Source organism: Canis aureus, chromosome 1 (assembly GCF_053574225.1).
Source record: "Canis aureus isolate CA01 chromosome 1, VMU_Caureus_v.1.0, whole genome shotgun sequence".
NCBI classification, from domain to species: domain Eukaryota; kingdom Metazoa; phylum Chordata; class Mammalia; order Carnivora; family Canidae; genus Canis; species Canis aureus.
The window spans coordinates 79,372,731-79,389,717 of NC_135611.1; the positions used below are offsets into that span (position 1 = coordinate 79,372,731).

At 41.9% G+C, this 16,987-nt stretch overlaps 1 long non-coding RNA gene and 1 pseudogene across 5 annotated transcripts in view; one reads left to right on the forward strand and one right to left on the reverse strand.

Moving 5' to 3' along the window:
- Window positions 1-4,060: 4,060 nt before the first annotated feature.
- LOC144318733 (membrane-associated phosphatidylinositol transfer protein 2 pseudogene) lies at window positions 4,061-9,558 on the reverse strand (annotated as a pseudogene).
- LOC144318735 (uncharacterized) overlaps window positions 4,465-16,987 on the forward strand; it is a 32,311-nt gene continuing 19,788 nt past the window's right edge. Inside the window, exons 1-2 of one of the 5 annotated variants that reach the window (XR_013384781.1) lie at window positions 4,465-4,605; window positions 13,104-13,184. This is a non-coding gene — a long non-coding RNA (uncharacterized LOC144318735). Of the gene's footprint in view, window positions 4,697-13,103; window positions 13,185-16,987 lie in introns of all 5 variants that reach the window. The other 4 variants (XR_013384783.1, XR_013384780.1, XR_013384785.1 and 1 more) reach the window with 4 other exon arrangements.

Below are 16,987 nucleotides of genomic sequence, written 5' to 3' on the forward strand. Positions count from 1 at the left end.
TTAATCATATGTTTATTCCTCCTACTAGACTGTGACTCTTCCAGGACAGGATCTGAGATGTAGGCAAATTGTATTGCAAGTAGTATACTTGCACAATGTAATTGGTACACGATTACTGATTGAATTGGATGGAATTGAATTAACTTAATACTGGTAAATGTCACAATCCAATCAGTCAGCAAGGACTGGAGGCTTCTACCAGGGAAACAAACACACTGGCCAGCCCTGGCACTAGGTATTCTGTAAAAAGAAGGTTGGTTATATGATTTTGATTAAAGTGAATATTGGATTTTTTCTAAGCATATTAATGAATAGTTAAATGATTCCCCATTTCCCCTCAATCCCAAAGGGAAGGGGGTACCTAATATGTAGTCATCGTCAACATTCCTTCTAGTATCCTGTCTTTCACAGCATAAAATAAGCTATCCCTAATGAGACCATTTATAAAAGTACTTTGTTTTAAAAGCACATCTGTCTTGCAAATCAATGTTACAGGTGCTGTATTTTAGAGGGCCATTGACCTCTAAATAGTTTCAGAACACTTGACACCCAGCAACCCTTTTCTCAGTGCCATAGCATGTGGTGCACTAAAAGAAAAAAATCGTAATTGCAAGGTTAGAGCATAATCAAACAAACAGGAATGCTAACACAATCAAAATAACTAAATAAAGGCACTTAAAAGAATTAAGAAGAAATCTTGTGAGGCAGATGAAGTGGTCTGTGTCATGATTAAGAGGTGGGTTCAAAGCTGGACCCTGAATCATGAGAGAGGATTTAAATTAGGCTCTTTGTGTACTGAGGTGGGGGGCCTCACCCCTGTGGCTGCTGCGCTGAGCAATGTGCTGGAGGGAAATAGTCTGGAGGAGACTAAGCAAACCATGTACCACTTAGGCTGAGAACAAAGAGAAAGAAACAAGAAATGGTGCAGGAATGCTGGTGGTGTAACTGGTAAGACCTCAAAAGACAGGAGCCACTGTACTGATTTAATGACACAAAGAGTTTCCTCTGATAACGCATTGCCCAAAAATAAAGAATACCATGGACTGAGACACAGTTCATCCATAAGCCCCAGGGATCAGAAGCATCAATAGTAATCCTTGGAGAACAGGAAAGCTGTGTGATTCTTATTACTTTGTCTGCCACCAACTCATTCCTCCACTATGTACAACACACATGCACACACACACACACACATACACACACTTTATCTCAGGGCTAGTTTGATATCATGAATTAAAATACATCCATGTTTGGATTTGAATCACCTTAGTTAGGATTATGTACCAGTCTAATATCCTCAGCAAATTCTTCAAAACTTGAATAATATGCAAACCTCTGGGCAGATGTCATGTATCCAAATCCTATGAATTCTTCACCCAATTCCTTGTGATAGAATACAATTCTCCCTTTTTTAAAAAAAATATTATTTTAAAGAAACCATGGTGGGGAGCATGATCATTTTCTTAAGCCCATGCAGCATAATTTGTCTCAAAATCATGAATGGTATTGATAGCATAAAAAGGAACTACATTTATATTAGTAGACAAAAACATTATAATTGAGAGTAGTTTATGTTTATTTTTTAAATTATTTTTTATTTTATTTTAAAGTAATGAATGAGGGATCCCCGGGTGGCTCAGCAGTTTGGAGCCTGCCTTTGGCCCAGGGTATGATCCTGGAGTTCCAGGATCAAATCCCACATCAGGCTCCCTGCATGGAGCCTGCTTCTCCCTCTGCCTGTGTCTCTGCCTCTCTCTCAGTTTGTCTCTCATGAATAAATAAATAAAATCTTTTAAAAAAAATAATGAATGACATGATTTCAAGTCACATATTTTCCAATAGTTTTTAATATAAATAGCCTCCTCCAGGCTATTTTTTTTCTATTACCCAACCAGGTCCCCTAAAGGTTCTAATTTTTTTGGCTGTTTCTTCTACTTATCTCAATTTTTTATTTTTTATCTTTAAAGATTTATTTATTTGGGAGAAAGAGAGAGAGCATGAGTGGGGATAGGGGGAGAAGGGTGGAAGGAAAGGGAGAAGCAGACTCCCTGCTGAGCAGGGAGCTCCTGGTGGGGCTCCACCCCAGGACCCTGAGATCATGACCTGAGCCAAAGGCAGATGCTTAACCGATTGAGCCACTCAGGCACCCCCCTAGATACTCTAAAATAATTGATTTTCATTATCATTTCTTCAATCATCAATTTCAGATATTATCAGTTTATTTTTGTTATGGTCTACCATTTAAGTCTGCCCTGCCCTCAGTCAAACACACACAAGCATATGGACACACATACACACACATACAGACACTCTCCATCTCTCTCTCTCTCTTTCTCTCTCTCTCCCCCTCTTACTTCCTTCTCCCAATGTAGTTTAACACTTTTTTTTTTTAACAGGAAGGGTTTACATTACTTAATATGTGTTGGTAGTTTATACCATGATTGCACTTCTTTTTCTTACATTTTGCCCATGGAATTAACCATTGCCTTTCCCCTCCATAACTCCCAGTTTCATTCGGAATCGTCACTACATTTTCCAAATATTCCAACAGATCTTTCAAATGCCTGTTGGTAGATTTTTCAGTTGACTAAACAGAATCCCTTTTTTAAAAATTTGGCCTTGTTTTCTGGAAGACCTTCACTCTGTAGTTCTCATCTTCTGCCGGGGTCTGCTCTGTCTGCTGTGCCTCAGTCAGTCACTCAGACACTCCACTGCTTTCTTGTTGCAGATTCCCCCTTTGCTAGATTTCATGTCCTTCTCATTTTTTTCATTTTTTCTCTTGTTTTCCTGAAATATATCCTACAGTAGCTTTCTAAGAGGAGGATCAAAAGAGATACATTTTCAGAATGTGTATATTTGAAAATCAACTTATTTTCACTTCACATTCTATTGATAATTTGCCTGAACATAGAATTTGGGATTGAAAATACTTCCCTTCAGGGACGCCTGGGTGGCTCAGCGGTTGAGCATCTGCCTTTGGCCCAGGGCATGATCCCAGGATGCTGGAATCGAGTCCCACATCAGGCTCCTTGTGGGGAGTCTGCTTCTCCATCTGCCTATGTCTCTGTCTCTCTCTCTCTGAGTCTCTCATGAATAAATAAATAAAATCTTAAAAAAAAAAAAAGAAAAAAGAAAAGAAAATACTTCCCTTCAGAGTTTAAAGGCATTACTTCCCTATTTTAGGACATCCCGAATATTTATTAAGAAATCTGATGGCAGTTGAATTCTATTTCATTCTATTTGATCAATTGTTTTGTGGTGGATAATAATTGTTTCTCTCACACCTAAAGCTTCTAGGGCTTCCTCTTTTTCTTTATTGTTATTAGATTTTCTGATAGGCCTAAGTATTTTTTAATTTTATTTTATTCATTTGCTTAGTACCCAATGAGTTTTTCCAATCTGAAGATGTGTGTTTTTCAGTTCTGGAAATTCTCTTGCAGTATTTCTTCAAAATTTTTTCTGTTTTATATTTTAGTTGAACTTCCACTTAATTACTTATGGTGAAACTCCTAGGATAGTCCTCTTTTCTTTTCATATATTCTATACTTTTCATCTTTTTATTCAATTTTCTGGGCAATTTCTTTGGTTTTAACTTCCAAGAAATTAATATATATATACATTAGAAATTTCCTTCTATTGCCTGCATTGAATCTATTTATTGTACGCCCTTTTATTTCTGTTTGCTTGTTTCTTTCCTTGCTATCACTTTCCTGTCAGAGGACCTGTACCACAGGCCTGTTTTAGATACAAATATAAATTTGGCACTTTTCTTACCTTTATATTTGAATGACATCAATGTGAGAGCTGATAGGAGAGAAAAATAAAAAGCAACACAAAGTGCTAAAAAAGAGAAGGTTAGAGCAAGAATTGTGTTGCTGAGTTATGAAAGCTAAAACTTCCCTCTTTTATATAGTCATTATTTCTTGACATTCATAAAAGTGAATTTCACCTACAGTTTAAAAGCCAAAACAGGAATTCACACATAATTCAAATAGGAATTTATTATAGAACTTTTGTTTCTGAAATAAGAAAAATAAAAAGAACCTAGCTGTACCACTAATTCTATGACTAAATAATACAAAAACAAATCAAAACAAAAAAAAAAATTCACAATGGTTAGGAGGGCTCTTTTCCACTACTTTCTTGGGAATTTGAAAAAAACAAAAACAAAAAACCATAAACCTTCATCATTTCATTGCAATTTTGAGTCTTTTCTTTTCCCCCAGAGCACAGTAAAAAACTAGAAAAGGAGGACAAGGTATAACACAGGAACATCAAACTTGAACTGAATATTGAAGTGATGGCTGTGTCTTTCTACATGTGTTGGTTTCCAGATCCAGAGCAAAAGGGCTGCCACTGAGGTAAAGCCTACCATGTTGATTCCACCTGGTATTTGAAGAGTCACCTAGCCAAAAATGTGAAGATTCCAACATGCCACTTTTTTGTTTACCACAGAATGAGACTTTTGTTGCAAATCCTCTTTGGAATCCAGTTGAATCCTGTTGTGAAATTACCCTAGCAACAGACATGCAGATCCAAGAGCTCCACCATTTCTGACAGGCCTGCAGTGACTCCACTCAGAGGAAGGTCTCAGACTTGCTCCCGGTGAGAAGCAGTTGAAGAATTGTGCTCAGGAATCACTTTTCTTTTCTTTTTAAAGATTTTATTTGGCATCTGGAAGAAGCCAGTCAGTCAGGTAGGCGGCTCCAAGCCAAGGAGTCTGCGCCCCCTTCCCTTCGGGAGCCGCAGCCCGGAGAGCACAATTCCAGCAGCACAGGCCCCGGATCCCAAGGCGCCAAGCAGACACAGCCCAGGATCCTGCGCTCCCCCTGAGACAGGTGGAGGCAGGGAGGGCACAGGACAGGGAGAACTCTCCTGCCACCAGGCGCCCCAATCTGGGTAGATCAGTGCCCCGCCTCCCCGAGAGCACCTAGGCCAGTGTGGACTGGGAGACTGTGGTAGTTACTAGTGGGGAGCTGACTCTAGAGCTGGAGAGCTTGCCTCTGCCAGTGTTGTTGTTCCTCCTGGAGGAACCACCAGAGGACAGAGGCCTCACAGGGTAAACAGCTCTACTGAGCCTGGCACCCAGCAGGGGTGGGGGCAGGGCTCCTCCCCCAGGTGCACACACCTGAGAATCAGCACAGCCGGCCCCTCCCCCAAAAGACCAGCTGGAAGGACAGGGGAAGAGCAAGTTCTGGACCAGGCAGCGCTGGAAAGCTCCAGGGGAAGTCAAGGGATTTACAGTATGTAGAACCAGAGGCTACCCCTCCTAATGTTTTTTCTTTCTTCCTTTTTCCAGTACAACTCATTTTTATATCAGACTATAAATTTCCAATTTTTTTTCTCTTTTCCCACCTTAACTAAAATATTTTACCACCTCTTTATTTTTAGGATTCTTTCTTTTTGACTTTCATACTTCTACAACTACAGGTCCTAGATATATTTTCCACTTCTAGATTCCCTTCAACATACTCAACTTAATTTTGGGAAATATACAAAATACTTTTTTTGTTTTGTCTTGTTTTGTTTTGTGTTTTTTGTTTTCTCTGCCTCATTTTGTTCTACAATGGCAGAAGTTAATACCTTCTAAAACATGACCAGCATGCACCCAGAACCAAGTGGTATACCGTGCTGGTTCATTCTGTGAGATTATATTCTCTCTTCACTCCCATTCTGCCCCCCTCTTTTATCTCATTTATGTTTTGGTGGTTAGTGTCGGGGCCTTCTACAAGTATTTCTGGTTTATATAAATTTGGGACTGAGCATCTTCTAACATACAGAACTTAATATATTCAGAATCAAGAGGATCACCCTCTAGAACCCCTCAGATAAGCTACATTCTCCCTCCAATACAACTTTGTCATCACCACCATCCCCCACTTCCCTCCCTTTCTTTTTTCTTCTCCTTTATTTTTCTTTTTTCTTTTTTCTTTTTTTCCCCTCTTCTTTGGGATTCTTGGCCTTTTATTTTTTACTACTTTTTTTTTAATTTGTTTTTCACTTTAGTGGTCCTTTTGTTTTATTTCATTCTGATCTTTGTTTTCAATTTCTGGTCTCTGACCTCAGCAGAATCATCTAGGGTGAAATTTATTTAGGTCGTGGTTGATATTCTTGACTCAGCCTGCTCATGCAGCCACTCTGCACTGAGCAAAATGACTAGAAAGAACTCACCACAAAAGAAAGAATCAGAAACAGTACTCTCTGCCACAGAGTTACAGAATTTGGATTACAATTCAATGTCAGAAAGCCAATTCAGAAGCACAATTATAAAGCTACTTGTGGCTCTGGAAAAAAGCATAAAGGATTCAAGAGACTTCATGACTGCAGAGTTTAGATCTAATCAGGCCGAAATTAAAAATCAATTAAATGAGATGCAATCCAAACCAAACTGGAGGTGCTAACGACTGAGGGTTAATGAGGTAGAAGAAAGTGAGAGACATAGAGGACAAGTTGATGACCAGGAAGGAAGCTGAGGAAAAAAGAAAAACAATTAAAAGACCATGAGGAAAGGTTAAGGGAAATAAATAATAGCCTCAGAAGGAAAAAATCTATTGGGGTTCCAGAGAGCACCGAGAGGGCCAGAGGGCCAGAAGGCATATTTGTTTTTTATTTTTTGTTTTGTTTTGTTTTTCCTCTTTTAAAAAAAACCTCATAGAAATCAGATTGGAGAAGTAGAAAGGTGTAGAAATGCAGGAAAGCCAAGGCACATGGCCTTGACTGGCGGCAGGCGAGGCGTCGAAGAGGAGGCTGGGCCTGGCTAGGCCCAGGAGCCCAAGGCATGGCTTCTTGGGAGCCGGCTCTGGGCCTCGCCACCGGACTGGGTTCCAAGTGGAGCACGTGGACAGGTGGACAAGGGTACAGGGCTGCCACAGTGCTGGTGGGCCAGGCAGCGCTGCAGAAATTAAGATATGGCCTTTCTCTCCTGCTTGCACAAAGATTTGCTGCCCTGGAGCCTTCTGTGTGGCTATAGGTCCCAGATTAGCAAACGTTGGATTTTCATGCATGTCTGTAGTCACAGGAGACAGTAATGGATCTCCACTCTCAAAAATCAGTGCAAAACCAGTGAGGTTGAACAGTTGAGTAACTTGAGTTAACAAGAAGCAGGCTGTCCCCCAGTGGAGCTGCTACCAAGTGGGAGGGGATCTGGAGGGGTAAGGGTGAGCTAGTGGATGGGAGGTGACAGGCTGGGCCCAAGTCCAGCATCAGGATGCTGGGAGGTCAACGCAGGGCAAATGTCTAGGAGTGCCTCATGGGCCAGTCCGCATGGGGACTCCTGGTCCCTCTGTCATCCTGGGACAGGTCTTCTTGCAAGCTGGAACCCCTCAGACCCTAGGACATGAGGCAGGGCTAGGAGGGCTGTGTGGCATGGCCTATGTCCTCTACCAGGCCCTGGGACAAGCTTGTCTCCAGTCGACATTGTGTGCCCAGGCCAAGCCTCCTGGCGGGGCTGGCCGCCCTGGCCTAGCACCATGGAGACCTCAGCGCCTCACTAACGGTGTCCTACTTGGGGCCCGCGGCTGCCCCTGGCTCAAGCCGGCGGGCCATGGTGCGGCCCCAGCAGCCAGCTGCCACACTCATGCTGCGCTGTCCCCGCTGCTCGCCATCTGCCTAGCTCTGTGTCCGATCATGCCGGTGGCCAGGCCCGCTGGGCTGGCTGAGATGGTACAGAGCAGGTGGTTCCGGGAGCACAAGAAGTCACCCTGGCCTGGCAGGCCGAAGCTGCCTTTCCACAGTGCCATGCGGGTGGCAGCATTGCAGGCCGGCCGTGCCTGGTGGTTGTTCTTGAGCTGGGCCAGGTGAGCCGCACAGCCATCCATGATGACCTGGCACTGCTGCTGCAGCTTCTTGGTGGGCCAGCCCATGATGTAGATCGGCATAGGGGACAGGCTGATGGAGCTGTAGACCGCCACGTCCTTGGTGGAGCCGTAGGCCGCGTGCACGCGCAGGTGCAGCTCAGAGATGAGCAGCTTCAGGAAGTTGGCCTTGTGCCGCAGCGGGTCGTGCACCAGGCCATCACAGAAGGACACCACGCCGTGGGGGAAGCTGTGCTGGGCCAGCCATGCCACCACCCTCTGCTTCTGCATGTCAGGCCGGCCCGTCACATAGATAATGAGGTAGCCCAGGTCCTGCCAGTGCCGCACCACGTCCATAGCCCTGGCCCGCACTTTGGGGTCACTGCCCATGATGGGCACGCTGGTGGCAAAGGAGCCATCAGTACTGAAGACCACAAACTCCATGCCCTTGGGCAGCACGATGATGTAGCTGTCAGCAAATGTGTGGTCTCCCCTGACCACCATCTTGATGGGGTAGACGCCCACACCCAGCGGTGGGGCTCATATATGGTGTAGGAGACCCGCCTGCTGCTGTTGGTCACCAGTGTGTCCAGGTACAGCCACTGGCCCAAGGGTGGCTGCATCATGATGTGCACATCCACCTTCTCTCCAGTCAGAGTGACCATATCCAGGGGCCCATACATGAACCGGCCCATCAGAACCTGTGGGCCATCCTCATTGGCGACTGCATCATTGATCCGGTGGTTGGCGGTCACATTCCTCAGCTTCACATGGGTCCTCTTGCTCTGCCACTTCTCTCTTGGCTTTGAGGGGGTGAACACCGAAACCTCTTTGCCATCCAGCTCCAAGATGCTGGAGTTGTCATGCCTCATGACCTGTCTCAGCAGGAAGGAGACCACATCTGTTGACTCCCAGTAGCTGGTGTGGAAGAGGTGGGGCAGGGCCACCGTGGGGAAGGCTGTCAGGGCATCAGGGCAGTACAGGGCATAGTCGCTTCTGACCCCACCACTTTGTTGCAATCTGGGCAATGCTGGATGCTGTGTAGCTCTCGGCCATGCCCGACACCTGGCTGGCAATGCTGATCTCACTGGCTCGGCGGAAGTCTCGGGTGGTGGTGGCGGCACTGGGCGAGGAGGGGGCCATGTGCTCTTGAAAGACCGTGTTGTTGGTCTGGAGTGCGTCTGCCAGCAGTGTGGAGTAGCCGTGCCCCAGCGGGTAGCGTTGGTAGCGGGGGATGCTGAAAGGCAGCAGGGCCTGGAATCTCCACTCCAGCTGTGCTCCAGCGGGAGGCCGACGGGTCCGCGGGGTGGAAGAGGCTGTAGACTTGCTGGCAGGCCGCCCGCAGCTGGAAAACATCCAGGGCAGGGATGACACTCTTCCTCAAGGCCAGGACCAGCCCCAGTGGGCACCCAAAGAGGAAAAGATCTGCGATCTCATAGTCAAATTTCCCCACGGCCCCTGAGCCATACAGCATGGTGGAGCTGCTCGAACGGCGGGAGCTGGGCTCGTTCCTCAGCACATTGGCATGGAGGCTGGATAGGAAGGCCTGGTGCTGCTGGATGGTGTCCAGCTCGTAGGTGGATGAGTCGCTCCTCTTTCGGGGCCACTGCCTTTTGGGGTCCTTAACACCATTGCTTCGGGGAATATCAATGTTGCTGCGGCTCAGGTGCCGGCTGCTCTCCACACCACCGCTGCTACTGGCGCCATGTGCCACATTGACCAGGGTGCCGGGGGACAGCAGATCAGTGTCCTGCACAAGAACCATATGATCCTCTCAATAGATGCAGAGAAAGCATTTGACAAAATTCAGCATCCATTCCTGATCAAAACTCTTCAGAGTGTAGGGATAGAGGGAACTTTCCTCAGCATCATAAAAGCCATCTGTGAAAAGCCCACAGCAAATATCATTCTCAATGGGGAAACACTGAGAGCCTTTCCCCTAAGATCTGGAACACAACAGGGATGTCGGCTCTCACCACTGCTATTCAACATAGTACTGGAAGTCCTAGCCTCAGCAATCAGACAACAAAAAGACATTAAAGGCATTCAAATTGGCAAAGAAGTCAAATTCTCCCTCTTTGCAGACAACATGATACTGTATATGAAAACCGAAAGACTCCACCCCAAGATTGCTAGAACTCATACAGCAATTTGGCAGTGTGGCAGGATACAAAATCATTGCCCAGAAGTCAGTGGCATTTCTATACACTAACAATGAGACTGAAGAAAGAGAAATTAAGGAGTCAATCCCATTTACAATTGGACCCAAAAACATAAGATATCTAGGAATAAGCCTAAACAAAGAGGTAAAAGACCTATACCCTAAAAACTACAGAACACTTCTGAAAGAAATTGAGGAAGACACAAAGAGATGGAAAAATATTCCATGCTCATGGATTGGAAGAATTAATATTGTGAAAATGTCAATGTTACCCTATCATTCAATGCAATCCCTATCAAAATACCATGGACTTTCTTCAGAGAGTTGGAACAAATCATCTTAAGATTTGTGTGGAATCAGAAAAGACACCGAATACCTAGGGGAATATTGAAAAAGAAAACCAGAACCAGGGGCATCATAATGCCGAATTTCAAGTTGTACTACAAAGCTGTGATCATCAAGACAGTGTGGTACTGGCACAAAAACAGACACATAGATCAATGGAACAGAATAGAGAACCCAGAAATGGGCCTTTAACTCTATGGTCAACTAATATTTGACAAAGCAGGAAAGACTATCCACTGGAAAAAGGACAATCTCTTCAATAAATGGTGCTGGGAACATTGGACAGCCACGTGCAGAAGAATGAAACTAGGCCATTCTCTTACACCATACACAAAGATAACCTCAAGATGGATGAAAGACCTAAATGTGAAACAAGAATCCATCAAAATCCTAGAGGAGAACACAGGCAACTTTTTCAACTTGGCCACAGCAACTTCTTGCAAGATACATCTATGAAGGCAAGGGAAACAAAAGCGAAAATGAATTATTGGGACATAATCAAGATAAAAAGCTTCTGCACAGCAAAAGAAACAGTCCACAAAACTAAAAGACAACCTACAGAATGGGAGAAGATATTTGCAAATGACCTATCAGATAAAGGGCTAGTTTCCAAGATCTATAAAGAACTTATTAAACTCAACACCAAAGAAACAAACAATCCAATCATGAAATGGGCAAAAGACATGAAGAGAAATCTCACAGAGGAAGACACAGACATGGCCAACATGCACATGAGAAAATGATCTGCATCACTTGCCATCAGGGAAATAGAAATCAAAACCACAATGAGATACCACCTCACCCCAGTGAGAATGGGGAAAATTAACAAGGCAGGAAACAACAAATGTTGGAGAGGATGTGGAGAAAGGAGAACCCTCTTGCACTGTTGGTGGGAATGTGAACTGGTGCAGCCACTCTGGAAAACTGTGTGGAGGTTCCTCAAAGAGTTAAAAATAGACCTGCCCTATGACCCAGCAATTGCACTACTGAGGATATACTCCAAAGATACAGATGCAGTGAAAAGTTGAGACACCTGCACCCCAATGTTTCTAGCAGCAATGGCCACAATAGCCAAACTGTGGAAGGAGCCTCGGTGTCCATCGAAAGATGAATGGATAAAGAAGATGTGGTCTATGTATACAATGGAAATTACTCAGCCATTAGAAATGACAAATACCCACCATTTGCTTCAATGTGGATGAAACTAGAGGGTATTATGCTGAATGAAATACGACAATTGGAGAAGGAAAAGCATTATATGGTTTCATTCATACAGGGAATATAAAAAATAGTGAAAGGGATTAAAGGGGAAAGGAGAGAAAATGAGTGGGAAATATCAGAGAGGGAGACAGAACATGAGAGACCCCTAACTCTGGGAAACAAACAAGGGGTGGTGGAAAGCAAGGTGGGCAGGGGGTTGGGGTGACTGAGTGATGGGCACTGAGGGGGGCACTTGACGGGATGAGCACTGGGTGTTATGCTATATGTCAGCAAATCGAACTCCAATAAACAACAACAACAACAACAACAAAAGAGATTTTACTTATTTGAGGGGGAAGGAGGGGGAACATAAGCATGTGGGAGGGGCAGAGGGAGAGGGAGAAGCAGATTCCCCACTGAACAGGAAGTCTGATGCAGAGCTCCATCCCAGGACCCTGGGATCATCACCAGAGCTAAAGGCAGATGCTTAACTAACTGGTGTCCCAGGAATCACTTTTCAAAAAAAACAGAGGCAGTACTTTAAACCACTCTAAAGTGCATAGCCAGATTGAAATTGAGGTGAGGCAAAAATAAACTAAAATGAAAAAATCTATTCCTCTAAAAATTTAGAACCAATTAGGCCACTTCTTTGTTTCTTTTTTTCTCATTTTTGTGTGAATACTCTTTCTCCTATCTCTTGTTCTATTATTTTATACCCCCACTTCTCTTCTTTTCCTACTTTTTTTTCTTTAGGCTTTTATTCCTCCTGTTTTTGCTTTATGTCTCCCTATCCTCTCTGCCCTTCTTCTTAATTGACTTCCTTTATGTTTCATTCTGTAGCCACCATAACATTGATATAGCGATTTGAAATGTGTATATGTGTTTGTGGGTTGCATCTATCTGAGCATTATACTCATTGAATACAAGCTAATTTTTTTCATTTCTAAAATTTGGTAATTTAAACCTCTTCCCTTATGCCTTGATTATCCTTTGATTATTTTAAAATGTCTACATGATGCTCAGTTGATTTGCTTAATACATTAGTGGTTAACACAGAATAATTGTTTTTCACTTCTGAAAGGATTCACAAGATCCTAAGAAAGATGATCAGTTCTCTTTACTATCTGTATCATATAGCATACTTTAATAGGCATACAAAGGGGTTGCTGTCTATATAAAAAATTATTGCCCATTTTCATCCCAATTTTCCTGCTATTTACAAGATGAGCCACCATAATTTCCATGGAGGGGAATTTTCTATGGAGTTTCTTAATAGAGATGGACATTTCTTTCCCTAAGTTCTTCATATCAGTGTCATGGAAAACCAGAAGTATTACTTCATAAAGTAGGTCAGGGTCTTTCCATTTGCATTCCCTGTGCATAAAATGCTCTCCATATTCCTTCACTTCATTGTTTCTTCACTTGCTTTAGAATTCTGCCTACAGGTCATATCATCAGGGAAGCTTTCTCCATGCACCTAAGTAATAGCAGTCACAATCCCCTCCCCACTATGGTATTTCATTGGATTTTCAATTCCAACTTAATTACAGGAAAGATCACTAACTTCTACCATTCTTTACATCTGTTTCATCATCTTCTTCCAGCAATTCTTCATTCTTGCTCAGAGTTGTATAGACCGTACTTCTCAGACCTAGGGATCCTGTTAACATGAAGATTCTTGTCTGGTAAGTCTGAGATGGGACTGAGACTTTCATTTTAAATGAGTTCTCAGGTGAAAGCCAGTATTACTAGTCCAAGGGCCACACTGAGTAACAAGTGTGTAGGAACTATAATAATAGGTAAGGGAAAAATAGTGAGTTTTCACCTAGACACTTACCCTTCAAGTGACGGGCATCACAGTCCACATTTAGACCCTAATGACAAGCGAAAATAACGACGTAAAGTTGTTCTAACAATCAGCAGATTCATAAATGTAAAAAATATACCATACTCAGTGTTTGGCACAAGAGTCAAGGTTTCAGTTTTTCCAAAGCACTGGCACATTCCTCATCTTGTTTGAATTTCCCTAAAAGCATTTTGTAGCAGCAGCATATGGGAAGGGACACTATGAACATCCTACATTATATATGAATACACATATACACAAATTTACAGAAGCCCTGAAAGACTAAGTCCAAGAGTAGAGGACTCTTCTTTGGGAATTATGAGTGTGTCACACTGGTGTTTTTTGAAAGAAGTAAGCAATACCTTGTGATTTTTTCCACAAGCTGATTATTTTATTTTTAAATGCTTTTCTCATGTGCTCAGATACCCAAGGTAAATAAATAAACTAACACACTCTAAAAAGAAATCCCCATTGGGATGAAAACTGCTTGCCAGTTTGCTTTCTATAATTGCTATCTATTGACAAGTGCGATGCCAATGATCTATTGCCACACGATATGCCAATGATTAATAAATGTTAGTGATTTGATGTCATTTCCAACTTGTTTTTTTATATTCTCACACACCCACCTAAACAGACTTTATAATCACACAAAGAGAATCTATTTAATTGGTTTCAAAATTGAAATAATAGTATCCATAATAGTGAGAAGGCTACAATTTAATCAGGTACAACTTATTTCAAACTTTTTTGTGAAAACACAATTTTTGACATGTTAGTGTGACAATGATATAAAATCAGGTACCCCTCAGTTTTGGAATTTGGGCCTGGAGTTTTTTTGTCCTGGTAGAAATCATAACAACGTTCCAGAGGACTTCTTGTATATATAGCATTACATTTTTATCAAAAAACAAAACAAACAAAAAAAAAAACTTCCTTTGCAGCAATGAGGAATAGCCTCATGACTCAAGATATACTTATGGGTCATTTCTGATCAACTATGACATATTTAGTATTTTGATCACACGAAAGATATAGGATAATTTCTGTATCTGTCTCACAGTAGAAATAAAACAAGTTATTATGCATGCCTCCTTCCCATTCCTGGATAATGCATCCTCACGTGTATTGTAGAGCCAAAACCTGACATGAAAGTTTATGACAGAGTGAGATTGTAAAAATGTATTTTTTTATTTGAGACAATTTTGCTATAAAAGCACATTTCAGTCCTTTAAAATAACAGTCGACAAGATTTACTGTATCAAATGTAAGCTTCACACCTCAGTCAGTGGTAGATTTCAAACAAACCCCAGCAGCTGAGCTGAAATTGGCTTTTAAAATCTTTAAGTTAGTTTGTTCCCAGATGAACATCATTTTTTTTAACTAGAAAAAAATCACACTTATCATGCAGCCCACAAATTCTTTGGTTTGCATTTACCCATTTTATTATCCTTTTCTTATTGACAGAGACAGGTGCCAAGTCAGTGCTACATTAATATCCAGAAACTAAAAATAAGTAGGCAATATTGTGAATATTAAAGCAAGGTGGCAGCCCTCATTTTTTCACATCCCAGCCTATTTTTCATTTGAACCAGTTTGTATAAATGTATTTAAAAATCAAAAACTTCAAGACAACCAATTTTCAACTCATTGACCTATAAATGTGCCCTTGATTGCAGCGTACTTTTGCTGTAGCAGAAAGAAGAGGAGTGGGTGCATTGAGAATGTGCATTCCCCGGGGGAGAGAGGGTGGAGTCACATGCTGACGATGCACTCGGGTCCTTAATGTCCAGGGTGGAACTTGGAGGACATCTAGTTAGTTTATGAGTCCTGGGAAGGGGGAGAAATGACTGTCAATAACCATAACACCTCACTCTATGGGGATCCTATCTAGTTCTTGGCAAGAATTTCAAGCTTAATGTTTCCTGGATAGCGTTCTCTCATTCTCTTTGTCTCTTTCACTCTCTTGTTGTCTAAGTAAATAAAAGTAGACTTAAAGTACACTCAGTGAAAAAGAGAATTAAATGAGGAAAGCCTCAACAGATTTGACTTTAGTTTTGTTTTAGCTATTACGACTATTTGACCTTAACATTCACTTGCTTTGTAAGTCTGTCCATGATCATGACCAATATTTGTGTAATGCTTTTAGAATTCCCAAGGACTTTCACATTATATACTTTTGCACAACAAGACATTTTTTGTTAATTTCTGTACATTCTCTGTAAAAAAGAAGTTTAAGATAAGGTTTCCTTTGTTTAGCATATGAAAAAGGTAGACCCATATAGAAGATCCAAGTCGTAAAGATTCTAGTTACCTGTATATGTAAAACCAGACAGAACATTGATGCCAAATGCCCTCTGATCACCTCTATTCCTGAAGGAATAGCTCTACTGAAATGTGGAGGATTTGGTTTTTGCAATTTGTGTGCTCTTTTAGCAAAATGTCAGATTCGAGTGGCTGCCGATTATTCCTGATGACCCAGACTGAAACCTACCCAAATGCACATGAACAGCAGAATATATTAATAGACTGCAATTTATACAAACAAAAATATAACATAAAGCAACGAAAAAAAATCTTCAACTACACTCGACAATAAGAATGATTTTTCTTAAGTATAATAATCAGCAAAAAAAAAAGGACAGACATGCAAGAATGCATACCATATTATTGAGTTTATATAAAGGACCATGCTGTTAAACTAGTCTATAGGTTAAAAATTAGAGGTTAGAAGTGGTCACCACAGAGGGGAATTAGTAGCTGACAGGGGAAAATGTCTTTATCTGGGGGCATAACTGCTCCGTAGCTGTGCTTAATGAAAATCTTTGAAGCCAAACTTTTATGGTATATGTACTTTTCTGCACATATAATATATTTCAAGAAAGCCTTTGATGAAAAAATGCAACTAGCTCTTAGGATTGCATTTGTAGCCATCATGGATACATGGGAGCTATTAACTCTAAGCTTTATCAGGCAGAGCAATGGAAAAGTATGGCCATTAGATTCAGATGTCTGAGCTGGAAATCCTCACTCCACTATAACGCTTATTAGCAGTGTGTCCTAAGGGAGGTTGTCTAAGTCTCAGTTTCCCCAGTAAAATTCTTATGGATTTACCCTTCTCAATTACTGCATAGTGTTGTGTAAAGCACAAATGCAAACACTGTAAACTAAGAAACTATGATTAAATCTATGACATTTTTCTTTAACAGCACTTAAATATCTAGAACTTGTGCTATGTCAGCAAAAAGTCAAATTCTGTATTAGGAAAATAAAGTAGTATTTTAATATCGCTGCTGATCCACCATAGTTCAGTGGCTTCACACAACAGATATTATTTCTGACTCATGTGAAGTCCAGTTGCTATGTCCTGGTTTAATGGTCTTCAGGGATCCAGGCTTCACCTAGGTCTTTGGGCTCCTCACCTTTTATTTCTGTATTTGAAAAAAGTGACCATAAAGAAGGTGTATCTATTGCTTAACTGCTTTGTTTGTGAAGATGTATGCATCATTTCCACTTACATTCTCTCAAGGGGAGGTGGCCCCATGGCCCCACATAGTTGCAAACAATCTGAGGAAAGTATGAATCTTTACTGGTCCATTAGCTGTGTCTGCCACATTGCTCTTTTGTTCTTCACAAACCACA